The 15,312-nt window shown below is 42.2% G+C and overlaps 1 protein-coding gene across 1 annotated transcript in view; it reads left to right on the top strand.

Moving 5' to 3' along the window:
* Window positions 1–15,312, top strand: part of scinla (scinderin like a) — a 31,367-nt gene that overhangs the window by 6,666 nt on the left and 9,389 nt on the right. The window lies entirely within an intron of this gene.

Genomic DNA, 15,312 nt, shown 5'->3' with positions numbered 1-15,312 from the left:
GAGAGAGAGAGAGAGAGAGAGAGAGAGAGAGAGAGAGAGAGAGAGAGGGAGCGAGAGAGAGAGAGAGAGAGAGAGCTGTGGTAGCTCAAGCTTGAGGGTGATTGAAGAGAGGGACCAATGTTAGCGAGAACAAAGCGGTTATACGTTCTAAAGCACCAATAAATACATCCACACCTCCTCACAAACCTGCGGGAAGGTGCCGGATTTGGAATGAATGCGGCCCAAGGCACTCTTCATCCTGCTGTGGCCCGTCTGCCTTCTGTACAGAAACGTCCCGAACAAAAGAAGAAGCACAAAGAAAATACAGGCAGAGGGATACCGACACCACCACACACACGTTTAGTGGGTCATGATGATTGAGAGGGATTATATTTGTGTGAGCAAATACATACACAAATGTTGCATGCTAGCCTTTGGACACAGTCACATTTGCATGGCATGTGGGAAAAAGCCTGACTAAAGTGAAGATCGTTCACAGCCTGCCTGACTCCTTTCACATATACTGTGTAACACAATTCATAGTTGTTAACACACTGCTCTAAAGCTGCCGTTAATGTTTCTTGGAACATGATCAAAAATAGAGAAAGCATGGCTATTTAGTGTGTTTTTGTTTACTTTGAAAGATGAAGTTTACTTTGTATTTGATATCTTTCATTTAGATAAAGGTATCACCAGTATACTGTTGAGAACAGCCCACAGGCGGCATACTGTCCAGCTCATGTTTTCAAGTTGTTTTGAACCTCATTCCTCCATGTCTCATTAGTAAGGGGAGCTTTGTTACCAGTGAGTCAGTGTAAAATGATCCGTTTTGCTTGGAGCTAGTCTTATGACTTGTCAATTGTAATGGTGTGTACTGAGAACCGGCTGTTTCCAGATGACTTCCAGACATGTGCCGAGGTTACAAAAAGCTATAAAAAAGCTAAATATCACCCGCTGTGCAGTTCATTTGCAAACAAAACCGGCGTTTCATGAGTTGCAGCATGATTGGATGTTGAAATCGGGTTCAGAGGCGTCATCCTTGTGTCTTATGCTCACTGAGGTTGCCGGCTGTTGTATCGCACATCACTCAGTCGTATTGTTAACCTCATCGTCCCGTTTTGATTTCTAAAACTCGACATGAATAAGTTTCACGGCGAGCTCACTCAGAGGGAGCGGGAGTTACTAAAAATCCGTCGCGACAGCGACACCAAGGCAGCCGAACTTGTCAAGATGGAGAAGATGCTGCAGCAGACCAAGAACCTTTTGGACAAGAAGACGGAGTCTGGTTCAGAGAGCATGACCTACCAGGAGAACATGGGTCTGTATCACAAAGGAAACACTAACTTCACATTATCCTTCATACTTTTACTGGTGGTTGTGGTGAGTGACTGTTTCTTTTCCGGTCGCTTGTTGCAGTGGAGGACCTGGAGGAAAGAGTTCGCTCCAGCAGACGACACAGGAGGAACTCCCTCCATCACACACAGATGCTGGAGAGCCAGATGAAGACAGTGAAGGGCGAGCTGGTGGGCACGCTGGACCATCTCCAGGAGCTGAGGAACATCTTGCACCGTTCGCAGCAGAAAGCGGAAGAGCGCAGTGCTGCCATGGAGAAGCTGGCGGCGGGGCTCAGGTGAAGCATCGGGCTTTTGATTTCCGAACGAAGCTTTGGCCTTTTTCAAGCTTCAATACATCGACTGAACGTCTGACCTGAAGCCCCGACACCCTGCCCGACGAAGCTGCGCAGAGATTACATCAAACACCCATACGCTACTGGAATAGAAGGAAGAGACTTGAGCTGCTGCGCTGGACTTCGATCATCACTGCAGTGAGGCCATTGTTTGGCATCCCAAGACAAAATTGAGACTTTGTTCGTGCTATTTCACAACCTGCCTCGAACAAACATTTAAAGTTGCTTTTTCATCCTTTTATTCCCCCCTTTTTCATCCTGTTAATATTAATCCTATTTGAAGGCTTTATGTTGACAGGCTTTGTCAGTTTTTTCCCCAGAACCTGCTTCTCTGCGTCCTCTGGAAACAATCAGGGCGATGATTCTAAATCACTGCTGCGTACACTATCGGGGAAGGCAAAGAACAGTTTTGAAATACATGAAATTACTGTACACATTCTTTTTCTTCTTCAAGCTAGACATATGGAGATTGCACTCATATGAGATTGCTCATTTTAGAAGCAACACATATTCTGAACTGCTCTCATAAATATATATTTGTTTTTGGGGTTGCAGTATGCTCATCCATTTATGAAAAGAAAACACCTCCATAATTCCTGACAGAGATACCAATCTCCATCTGAAGCCCCGGAGATCACCTCCATGTTATTGCTTCATGGACCCAATTTGAATGAATTCCTCTCTGCCAATAATAACATGTAAGTTGTTATTTGTAATGTAAATCTGTAACCATCTTAGTAATTGTGATGTCACTAAATTCTTAGAAACTGATTCGTTTTGTTTCTTGTACAATAACAGTTTGTATGCACATCTACAATATATCTAAATAACAGAAAATATTTGCCATATTAACTGCTTGATCATTTCTTGTCAGAAGTGCACAAATAAACAATCCTGAGACATGAACATTAAATGGTGATGGAAAACACTGTAGTATGCATTAACGAGGGAAAAGTGTGTTTCAGTGTTTCAACTGGATCAATAGCCTGTTGTCTGTTTCCTGCGGTGAGTCAGCTGAAAGCTGTGTTTGTTCTTTCCCTGTGGCTGAGATGTGATCACACATCTTATTTAGCTCAGCTTGTTTCTCACAGCCTCACACCATGTGACACTTTTGTTCACTGACCCTGACATAGATCTTTAGCTGTAATTATAACACCATTACAGGGTGAAGACTGCTCATTACTTACAGTCAGGGGTGTAAAAATAGACACCCTTACTTACAAGTCTCTTACAAGTGATTCATTTTGCCCACTCAGGACACTGTCTTTATAGGAGTTTTGATATATATAATCTCTCGAAAATATAAACCCATCTGTCATGTTTTTTTGTGTGTGCTTATTCTACATAAACTATAAATCAACAAAAAAAAAACGATGTAGATGTGTATGTAGATGTCCAATGTCAAGTCTCTATTTGATCTTGTGACGAGACAATACGATGGTGTGTGTGCTTCAAAACTAGAAGTTAAGTAGCGAGCACTGGGGCCCGTCGTAACAAACTTTTGCAGTACAGCCAAAGAACTTACACTCTTTGGTTACACTGCCCCTCTGGACGTGACACATAAAAAATCGTCTCTCAAATCTGAATTCGTTATGCAACTCGCTACTCCAGGCTGCGGCCGACAGTACACATGGCCTCTCATTTGTTCATATTGATTTGGGGACAATGACATGGCTGGATAGCTAGCAAGTCCTTTTGCTAAACACACTGTCAAACTATATTTATAATTTTGAATCTTGCTAGCAGTACTTTAGCAAAAGCGTTCAGTGAGGTGAGCAGACTAGAAATATCTCCTGTTGCCAAGTCGCATCTAAGGTCCGTCCTATTTACTGGAGCCGTGAACAACATTTCCATTGCATAAGAACCTTATGCGAGGGTAATGATTGTTCCAGGTATTAGAAAACCCTCAGGGTTATCAGGGAAACGGAGTGAAGGGCTTTTGAAAAACTTTACATTTTCGTTGCAAAATGCATGGAAAGATATGATACAAACTCTGTTTTCATTGTGGCACGTGTACAGCATGTTTTTCTTTTTTTCATCTGAGGCCCTTACTGCTGAAAAACCATAGACTGTATGTGAAAAACACTTGAGGGTTTCCTATGGGAAGAAAAGAAGAAGAAAAACATCTCCCAATCAGTTCATGTTAATGTCTTATTTTCTCTGCACCCCTTTCTTCTTCATCTCCAAGCTGGACCCTTGCATGCACCTGCGTGTCCATGTACTGACACTCACATAACAAACAGATTCCTTCCTATATGCACTTACTGATTGATTTGCTGCCCAAGCCACACATCTAATCTGAAAACAAAAAAAATTGAAAATATTTGCAAGAATACACTTTGGCTGTACTGTTCCACCCCGGTAAGTGCCCCTCTGCGTTTGATACCGATGCACCGGGCACAAAACTAACTCCAATATAAAACACACCTGTATCATTATTGGCGAAACCAACTGAGTAGTATAAAGAGTGACATAGTCCACTCAAGGTGGGTGAAAGGGGAGGAGGATACATCAATCCAACACACAGGCATTTGTCCAGGAGGCAGTTGTTCATTTCCTATACGAAACTAAAAGTAAACGATGTCGCTTTGTCACACGTTAGTTACGTGACTTGTTTGTCACTTGGTAGTGATGTGATTAGTTAGTCAGTCAAGTTACCGTCAGCATGCTCTTCTCCTAAACCTAACTAAGTGGTTTTGTTGCCTAAACCTAACTTCCTGTGAAGACGAACAATCGTTTTTCAAAAGTTTAACTTTGTGCGTAATCCGTTTATACATCTGCTTTTGTAAATGGAGGACTTCAGGCACCAAAATGAAAGATAACAACGACAGCATCCAAAGATTCCTTTAAAAACTCACCATAGGCCTAGACACCATTTACTACTCCTTTCATCCAGATCCAAATGAGATCTTTGACCCAACATGATTCTAAAATGTAATTGCCTTGCCTAACACAGTCTGAAAAGCTTCTATTAAGTTCATGAAATGCCTGCAGGGTCCGTGTACGTTTTAGTCATCTGTTTTACGGTTAATTCGGAAAAACCAAAATACACAAATACCATGGTATTCTCGTTTTTGGTTTAAAACCGAAAACGGAAATGGGCGGTCGTATTTCCGTTTTTGGTTTCTGAATTCAAAAACGGAAAAACCAAGAACCAAAGTCAAAAACGAGCCGAATTTTGTTCCTTTTTTGTTTTTTCCTTTCAAACGAGACGCAGAGCACAACAGGTAACCCGGAACAAGAATATTTCAAAATAAAAGTGAAGGCAATATAATGACCGTATGCAAGAAATTAATAAATAAATAAATCTCGGCCGATGGGAGTGTGTTTGCAACAGTAGTTGACTACATGCTGTTTAATATTCATTTATCAATGTACACAGCAGTAATCAACTTTTCAATTAATCGGTGCATTATTTGATGCAATACAGTTTGTGATATAGTTTAATCAAAGTCATTTTTGTGTTTACAGAAATGTTGCTGTTGGCACTGATATTTCTTGTTCCACTGTGTTGTGCTGTTGATTTAGTGAACGCAGAGTGTAGCCTGTAAGGACACGCAAAGTAAGTGTTCACCTTTCTACTACTAGATGGCAGTATAAGTGTATTTAAACCATATAATTATACATATTTACCTGTGCTTTTGTTAATTATCTAGGTTATTGATACAGATGTATTTAATGCTGATTATTTCATCTGATATTTCATGTTCATGGTTAATTTGCATTAGTTGTATACATCATGTAATTACTCCTGTTCCATATTTGTCAGTTAGGTGTGAAAACCCAAATATGCCTGAAAGTATCCAATGTGTGAGTGTCAGCCAGATGCCCAAACCACAGAACGTTGCTGTTGCTCTTTTTAGGGTCTCGCATCTCGCTCCTCAGGAAGAAGAGGTGTTAGGTAGCATCAAAGTTCATCAGCAGTACACAGCATACCACAATTTTACTCTGTTTCAAGTATTTGTTTAATCTTCAATTCAATAGGGTGATTAATCAATTGGTGAATCTATTATTTAACTGGAAGAATAAAGAGATCCGTTTTGGGTGTGGTGTGTCTCGGACATTTTTCGTGGATACCTTAACAATAGTCTTTGTGATGTGTGACAGTTTATTAAAGAAAATGAAATCTACTCAAACTGAGGATGGATTCAGTCCTCTCCGACCACCGAAACGTCACAGCACTCTGCTGTCATTTTTGGACAGAAGAGTGCTGTGTTTTAGAACAGCTCTTGTAAGCCAAAGCTGTAATGATGGAAATCATGTGAGCAGATAAACTGCAGACTGAAGAATCAGAAGAATTGAGATTCAATTAAATTAAATTTTATTTTGTATAGCCCAAAATCACAAATTACAAATTAGCCTCAGAGGGCTTTACAATCTGTACACATACGACATCCTCTGTCCCAGGACCCTCACACCAGAACAGGAAAAACTCGCCCAAAAAAACTTTAACAGGGAGAAAAGAGGAAGAGACCTGTGGGAGAGCAACAGAGGGATCCCTCTATCAGGATGGACAGAAGTGTAATAGATGTCATGTGTACAGAATGAACAGCATAACAGAGTTACAACACAGTCAATGATTATGACACGACAGGAGGCCAGACCATGGTCCAGGTATAACCAGGATCCACGGAAACCTGCATACATCAATACAAGTCAAATACAGGAATGTAATCACAATGCAATGCCAGCACTAACTCTGAAGGGTTCTGCCTTTAGGGGAGTATTTGACTTGTAAACAGTCAAATCAGAATCAGAATCAGAACCGTTTATTGCCATGGTATGTTGAACATACAAGGAATTTGACATGACGGAAGGTGCAAACATTTAACAATCAACAACAATCAGTGCAAGTAGAAACATATTGAAATTTACAGAGAGATATAAAATGAAGTAAGATGTAAAATAAAGTGAAATATAAAATAAAGATGAAATATAAAATAAAGTGAAATATAAAATAAAGTGCACAAACAAACAGATAACAGGACTATAAACAAGTGAGATGTAAGTGTAGTGTAAAAGTGTCGAGTGTAATAGAAGGGATGCAGGGGAGTGACCGGTAGGAATTTGTCCTGGGGATGACAGAGTCAGGGGGGGTCCCGGGCTCTGTTAATGAGCCCGACTGCGGATGGAAAGAAGCTGTTTATGTGTCGTGAGTTCTTGGTCCTGATGGACCTGAGCCTCCTGCCAGATGGGAGGGGCACGAACAGTTTTTGTCCAGGGTGAGAGCCCAGTGAGCACTAACCCGGATTTCAACGTTGATTTCTGGTTGAAAACGCGTTGAAATGGGGTCTGAACGTCTTAGACCTATTTTCAGCGTCTTTTCAACCGGCTAAATTACGGTTACAACATCAACGTGTCACAAAACACCAATTTGTTTTAAAATATTGATGGTTTGTTCATTGTAGGTTGAAAGAGACGCGATTTTGGTTACTTTAAACGGATTTCTCCAAAATCATATTAATGCTGGCCGTTGATAAGTGGTCTACATGAAGACGTGATTTCAACGCATTTAATGTATCATATAAAACGTCGTAAATATGGAACTATAGACTGTGTGCTGTCAACAAGAAGCTCCCAGGACATCGTAATGAGAGCAGAGCACATTATGTCTGTATGTTCACGTAAAATACAACTCTGTGTTTACTGCTGGAACACGCATGCGCACGGACATTTTTCTAAGTTAGAAACGGCTGGAAAGACTGCACGACTTTCAACCAATTCTGAGCATCTTTTCAATGTAAAAACGCTCACAGGGCACCGTGTGAATGACTGTTTCTCCTGGAAGAAAACCACTGAACACAAAGCTAGTTAGCGAACTCACCCGTCAGTGAGCAATAAGGTAAGTCCTCTAACAGCTAGCTTATTAGCTGAGTGTAAAAGTTCAACACTCATGAAGTGGATTTCATTATCTCTCTAAACTTTACTGAAACATATTTCCTCTGGTCTGTTAATTGTCAAATTGTTCACCTCCAAGAATTGTTGAAGAAAGATTCATTTATTAAGTATTATCAGCACAATAACTCAAAATAAGAGCTTATCATGCAGATTGGCTCATTTCAACATTTTATATCATATTTTATATTATTAGATTATTAATACTGATTCATCAACATGTACGCTGTATTTAAATGTAGCATGCTGAGCAGGTAAAACCAGTTATACACTTTATATGTTGGTGGGTAACTTTAGTTCACTCTAAAAATGCATCATATTTCATAAAAGTAACGTGTTAAATAAGTTGTATAAAATGTTTATCTGTAAAATAAGTAGGAGCTGTCAAATACGTGTAGTGGAGTAAATGTAAAGTATTTCCCTTCGAACTATAGTACAGTAGAAGTATAATTAGCAGAAAGAAAACATTGTATTTTACAGTGGGAACTTTCCCTCCAGACACATCGTGATTTTATTATTCTGTCAGTAATAGATTGTTATTGTGTAGCTGTGTGTTTACTTTAACTCATATTTCTAATTCAGCAATTATTATTTTATTAGGGCCCGAGCAACCGACAATGTCGGGCCAGCGAAGGCCCTATTGAAATTGTAAGGGGTATTATTATTATTCAGATTTTTATTTTTCCACTTTGGGAGTATTTATGCGATCAACTTCAAATTTGGTCAGGATGCTCTTAAGACCTTTGTGATGAAAATTTATAAAAATTGTGCGTTTTCATGGAAGAACCTTGACGTGGCGGCCATTTTGCATCATTGGTGAGGAAAAAGGAAGTTGTTATAACTCCAAGGTACATTATCCAATCCGCACAAAACTTCTTATGCATGATGCTACTTCAAGCCTGAAAATACATCAATTGAAAAAAATTAAATAACTCATAGCGCCGCCTACTGGCTAAAGGAAATGTCATATTTTATACTTTTATTTATACCTCCTAGCCAGTTGACCTGATGAGTCTAACATTTGGTAAGGATAGCCTTAAGACATTGATGATGCATTATCATCAATATTGTGCGTTTTCGTTGAACACTGTTGCCGTGGCGACACATCGTTCACCATGAAAAAGGAAGCTGATGGTTTAGTGGGTTGGGATGCTCAAAAACTCATGCAACTTTGTACATGTGTCAAAGGTCATTGGAAGAAATATTTTATATGATTTTTTGAATTGACCGTTTTAAATTGACCGTTTTAAATTGCCTCTATAGCACCCCCTACAATATTTCAAAAGAGCAGCCCCAGCGCTACGTTTCAGCTACATGTATGAAACTTAGTAGGCACATGTATCCTATGGAGACTTAAAAATAAGTCTCTTGGGACCACCAGTTGAGAATCACTGCTCTAAACCCTACTGGAAGTCGGCCATTTTGATTTTTGTGTCATTTTTCCATAGATTTTGGCCTATTTCTAGTTGCTATACTTTAACGAACTCCTCCTAGGGACTTCATCAGATCCACTTTAAATTTTGTCAGTACATTCTTAAGACCATTGTGATTAAAAGTTTTCAAAAGCTTTACATTTGACGGAATGGCTTAGCCGTAGCAGGCGGCTACTTTATGTGATTCCCCATGAAAAAAGCTGGACTTGTTCCAAACGGTCCCAAACTTCTCATGCTTGATAATACTCATGGCCTGAGGATGTCTACAAGCTAATTTTCAATAATACTCACAGCGCCACCTGCTGGCGAAAGGAAATCTGGATTTTGTGATAAACACCTCCGATTTACATGACTTATACATAATGTGGTTTACACTTGACACAGAGCTACATGATGCATGTTTGCACGTGTTCTGTAGCGCCAGGCAGCGGATACAGGAAGCATCGGACTATTAGCAAAGCATCATTTCCAGCATCAGGCGGTCCACGCAGGATTAAAAACGTCTCACTCGCAGACTCGCTGTCCGACGGTCGCGGAAGTTCTGGGCCGCACAGGCCAGAGTCCCGCCGCCACCCCCGACATGCTGGAGGATGCGAGGGCCCGTTCATCGCTGCTCAAAGCTTTAATTATCATTGTTATTATTAGTAATTAGTAACTATCAATGTTTGTCACATCCCAGTTTAGATAAGAGTCATTATTCTGAAAGTGAGAACTAGGAAGACAGCAAACAAAATGTCTTACAACATGGATCAGAGTGCAGAATTCAACGACCTGCAATCCATCATCAGGGATGATATTGATGATCTAACACCACCTCCAGCTCCATCTCGTCCTATTGTAACCCGCTGGGATGGATGGGTGCACCCCCCTGGGAGCAGCCCCACACAGATTTGAGCAGCTAAATACATCAATGGCTCCTCAGAGTGTCTGAATGTTGGACCAGGTCCCCTGTACAATCAGGCAGGTTCTCATAGCCAGGGACAAGTAAGATACTAAGAAGAGGTTAGGGAGAGATATCATAAGAGTTTTATCAATACCTGCATCAGAAAAGAGAAGCATCAGGACAGAAAATGATTTTAAGATACAGTAAGTACACTTTGTTATCTCACGTGATGTTGACTGTAATGAGTTGTTCAACAGCCATGTAAGACTCTGCTCATCAATAAGCTTAATAACTGCCTATTAGTCAGAATTCAGAAGTATTAATCCAAGCGTGCTCATTGTAGTGAAGCTGCTCAGTGAAAATAGAATGAGGTTCACTGAAAGTAAGAAGTAAGAATTTTAATTTGTGGGAAATCTCCCACTTCGTCTCAGAGGCTCAGAGATATGACTTTATTTTATATTAAATTGTAGAAAAATATGTTATAGGAAAGATACATTAGATGAGATTTGAATATTTTCAACAACTTACAAACCCTACCTTAACTTACAACATGACCGAATGGAAAGGTTGTTTAATTTTGGGCATATTATTCATGCATGACACAATCATTACCCTGCTGCTCCTCCACAGCCAGTAAGATGCATTTATTTGTTAGGATACATAAACAATGCATTCATAAATGTATTAACTGTCTGCGTCAGAGTTACACTTGTCAGGCTGAGCTCAAGTTCAATTTAAAATTAATCTGAATCACAGCTTAATTCGATCAGTAAACCAGTAACATTGTCCAGATGTTCTTGTAGTGATGTAGCCTGATAGACAGGTGACACCATTCCAGCTTCTCTAACCAGCTTCTCTGTGTGTGTTTGTGTCTCCAGTACAACAATGTTCCTGTGGTGCAAGACCTGATCCAGAACCTGCCTATTGCTGGAGTCCTGTAAGTAAGTAACGCACGCACGCACGAAGAGCTTCTGTTTCTATCTTCAAACACAATCTTTCTATGAACTAAAGTATCTCTGTCTCTCTTTATCTGTGTAGGAATGGACAAGTCCACAAGCTTCCAGAAAGTTTCTCTTCTTTCAACTCTGCTGCTCCTCCACCGAACACCGCTACAGAGCTTTGGACTGGGCCGCGAGAACATTAAGTGTTGATCGGCCAAATGCTGTGCTTTTTGTGGACTTTGTGGAGGATCTGAGGAGAGTTTTTGATCCTCCGGTGGCCTCCAATTATGTGGCTAAGCACCTTCTCAGCCGGAGACGGGGCCAAGAAGGTGTAGCGGAACACTCGGTGGTCCGGCCAACTCCGGCTCCCCGTATTCGGACGGCATTCCGGCCGACACCATATCTAGCCGCTGCCTCGGAGCCGCAGCGAACTCCAGCTCCTGTTCCTGCCGCCTCTGCGCCGCAGCGACCTCCAGTCCCGGCCGCCGCCGTCTCCGAACCGCAGCCGGCTCCAGTCCCGGCCGCCGCCGTCTCCGAACCGCAGCCGGCTCCAGTCCCGGCCGCCGCCGTCTCCGAACCGCAGCGACCTCCAGTCCCGGCCGCCGCTGCCGTCTCGGAGCAGCAGCGACCTCCAGTCCCGGCCGCCGCTGCCGTCTCGGAGCAGCAGCGACCTCCAGTGCCTGCTGCCATCTCGGAGCAGCAGCGACCTCCAGTGCCTGCCGCCGCTGGACCAGCATCCTATTCCCCGGAGCCCCGACTCAGAGAGTCCGAGTCCAGTCCGCCGGAGCACCCGTGTCCGGAGCCCTTCTGCCCGCCCGGCCGTCCGCCGGAGCACCCGTATCCGGAGCCCTTCTGCCCGCCCGGCCGTCCGCCGGAGCACCCGTGTCCGGAGCCCTTCTGCCCGCCCGGCCGTCCGCCGGAGCACCCGTGTCCGAAGCAAGTTTGGCCGTCCGCCGGAGCACCTGTGGCCGAAGCACTTCTGCGGCCTTGTGGCTGGTCAGATCCAGTCACCCATCCTCCGGACCCCCTCCGCCCACCCTTGTTTGTTGTTCTGGACGGTGTAGCTACGTCTGGAATCCGTTCCTTGAGGGGGGGGGGGTACTGTCAGGATCCCTGTCAGACCAGACACCTCCCATGGCCACACAGCTGCAGCCACTCCAGCCGATTACTTCCTGCAGGCTGACACACCAGACTCGGGTCCCACTAACGCTTTCCCTGGCACTATATAAACTCTGGTCCTGCAGTCTGGGGTTGTCAGGTCGTACCGTCTTTCACCCGCTTCAACCCCTGCAACCCCTTCAACCCCGTTGCATCTTCGGCCTCGAGCGCCTGCCTCCGGTGTCCGTCGGTCCGGGAATCCCCCGTGCCCTCCTTTGTGTTTACGGACTACTCACCGCCGCTCTGCCCTCTGTTGTGTTAACGGACTACTCACGCCGTCAAGCTGCCAGCTCTCCGGTGTCGAGCTACGGGACATCACGCCGTCAAGCTGCCAGCCCTCCGGTGTCGAGCCACGGGACTCACACCGTCGATCTGCCTACTCTCTGGTGTCGGACCACGGGCTCCACACCTTCCTGTCATCTTTATTCAGGCTAAATAAAACCTGTTTATTCCAACTTCTGTCTCCTGTGGTGTTGCTATTGGGTCCTAACCGTGAACTCCCGTGACACATATACTAACATAGTCCCTAACCATTAGTGCAAATCTAAATCATATATATATATATATATATATATAAACGCATGAACAATGTACATTTAAATAAGTTCTTAATCCTTAAATTACACTTTATAAATGATCTTATTAATCATCTACAACTCAATAATTGGTTTGTAATATATATAATACTTCATTTACAAATGGGGAATCCATCATTTATAAAGTATGAAAACACAATGATGAAACACATAATAGACAAGCTTATTATTCAAGAATAAAAGATGTATAACTGTTATGAATTGCATACTAATGAGTGTTAATGTAGGAACAGTGCTTTATGAATGATGAATTAAGTGTTTACTCATACTTAACTAATGCTTCATAGTGTGTAGTTATAAAGTGTTACCAATCTTTCTTATGATTTATAACCATTATTCTATAGTAAGGGATTCAGTCTTATACCAATTTCTTGTTATTTCCTTGTAACTTGTGGTCAATGATATGTCAGATAAATATCTATCATTATCAGTGGCACAATCATGCATATTTCCAAGGGACGGAACTTTGCATTCCTTAGGTATTGCACTATTCTAACATATCCACCAACATGATTGTTGTGAACCAGGTTGTTTCCTCTCTATGAAGTAGCGGGTTCGATTTTTCCACCCAAACTCCTTCCATGTCATTGAATTTCACATATTTCTCAAGTTTATTACGGAACCACCACCAAGCTAAAGGGCCTTAAATAATACCCAGTGGTTGCACTTATGCAATAGTGTTTCCAGTAGTCTGCTTCTTAGCTTTGTGAAGGCGTCACATCCACTGGTGTAAAGCCAATTATTGAAAACGTCTTTCATTTGGCTTTCCGTTGAGCTCTGTCATGACTCATGGCAATTTTTCCCATTTGCTTTCTTGCAGAGAGTTAGATGAAGAAGATGAAGATGATCAGTACCACTTTTATGTCTAAAGACTGTATGAAGCTCGGACATGTTAGCTTAGCTTAGAAAGCAGACTGGAAACAGCTGTCCAAACTAAGGGAACATAATTTGGGGGTGTTATGTGCAGGACTATTCCATGTCTGAAGGGAATATATAAAAGAAGGAAGGGTCATTATGTCACAGTGACACCATTATAATTGTGCTACCAGTATAAAGGTCCAGATATCAAATTACAGTGGTATCAAATTTGGCCACACCCTGACAATAACAGGAAACATTATCCAGAGAGCTGGCTAACGTCAGCATTCCTGAATGCTATCAAACATCAAAACAGTTTGATGGTTGATTAGTTATTGATAACAAAGATGCTCTTTTACAACCAAATACGTTTAGCATAGTACCGGATCGGCACCAATGTGAGTTCAGTGACATAATGACCCTTCCTTATTTATAGGCTCCTTGGACTTTGACCTCTGTCTTTTTGTCTTTTTTGTATTTACACTCAAAGAAATTGTTTAAAAAACATAACCCTGATATCCTGCTTGTGCAGTGTCCTCCACCTTTCAGGTTCAGCTTTGTGTAGCTGGTGTTTATTAGGTTAATGTCTAAATACCTGTGAGTCTGCCACAGCTTATTTAAAGCCTTCCATCCAACTTAAAACGTTTCCACTAAAAGGAGGAGTGTGAGAAAACAGGTCTGCCTGCCTTATTGTGGCACCACCTTTAGCCACTCAGCGACAGCCTCCTCAAGGCAATTTTCAGCTGACATATTATTCTATTATCTGTTTGCATGTGTTGCACAATGAACCCATTGTAAGAATATGCAATAATTGTTTATTATTAACAGATGATATGTGATGATAAAGTCCTCACAGTCTTTGGCGCTTGGACTCTACAGGGAGATTTGTAATTGAGTGGCCTCTGCCCTGAGCAGCAGCAAGATAAATCCCCCCGTGAAGTCTAGACACTGGTGGTGGTGGTGGCTGATGAGTCTGATAGAATGATGAGTTGATGGATCCGATGAATCTGCAAAGACTGGGCGGAGATAGGGAGGCAGAAGGGTGCGTAACAGCAGCATAAACGTACTGAAGGTATAGAGACAATCATATTTAAAAAGAGACAGCAGCAAGATGATAGGCTAACGATGAAATTGTCGTGGTGCTATTGGATAAAAGAGACCAGCTGATCTAAACAGCTGATATCATAATTGACATCCTCGAACATGACACCAAGGAAATAATGAGTGAGCAGGTGTGAGGAGTGAATGGCAGATGCATGACGAATAAACTACAAGCCTAAACATGCAAAAGTATAGTCTTCTTCACTGAACGTATGCTAGAGCTTCATTAGCACGGACGTTGTGTTTGGAAATAACGGAGGCTTTCTTTTGGCCCAAACTGACACCCTTCTGAAAGCCTCAGGGGTAATGATTTAGACTTGCTCTAGCTCCTTCAGAGTACACAGCGTACACAGCGTACCCAGATCACACCTCATGAATGGTGAACTGAACTTTATACATTGAACAGTAGAACTCTTAACATGGAGTTCAAGACTTTTCAGATAAATTGCTGAAGTCATTACTGCATCATTTGTCCAGTTGACCTGCTGCCACCGCGACCCGACCCCGGATAAGCGGTGGAAAATGGATGGATGGATGGATGGATTGTCCAGTCAGTTAGTCATTTACAACAGCTCATACTTTAACAGTTATTTTCTGGATTTACTGTTACTGTACTGCATGAGCATGCCTCTATTGCCTTCTATGATGTCTGCTAAATGTCTTTGCCTTAGAATACTTTCACAAATATACGGTGCAACACAAATCCACTCAGGATCAGCAAATGCTTCAATATCCTCAGCAAGTCCATCACACTCACCTGCACACTCAAATACCTTTGCCC

Source organism: Anarrhichthys ocellatus, unplaced genomic scaffold (genome assembly GCF_004355925.1).
Source record: "Anarrhichthys ocellatus isolate YVR2014 unplaced genomic scaffold, GSC_Weel_1.0 scaffold67, whole genome shotgun sequence".
In the NCBI taxonomy this organism is placed as follows: Eukaryota; Metazoa; Chordata; class Actinopteri; order Perciformes; family Anarhichadidae; genus Anarrhichthys; species Anarrhichthys ocellatus.
The sequence above is the reverse complement of the archived record's forward strand: the minus strand, read 5'-3'. Positions and strand labels throughout refer to the sequence as shown.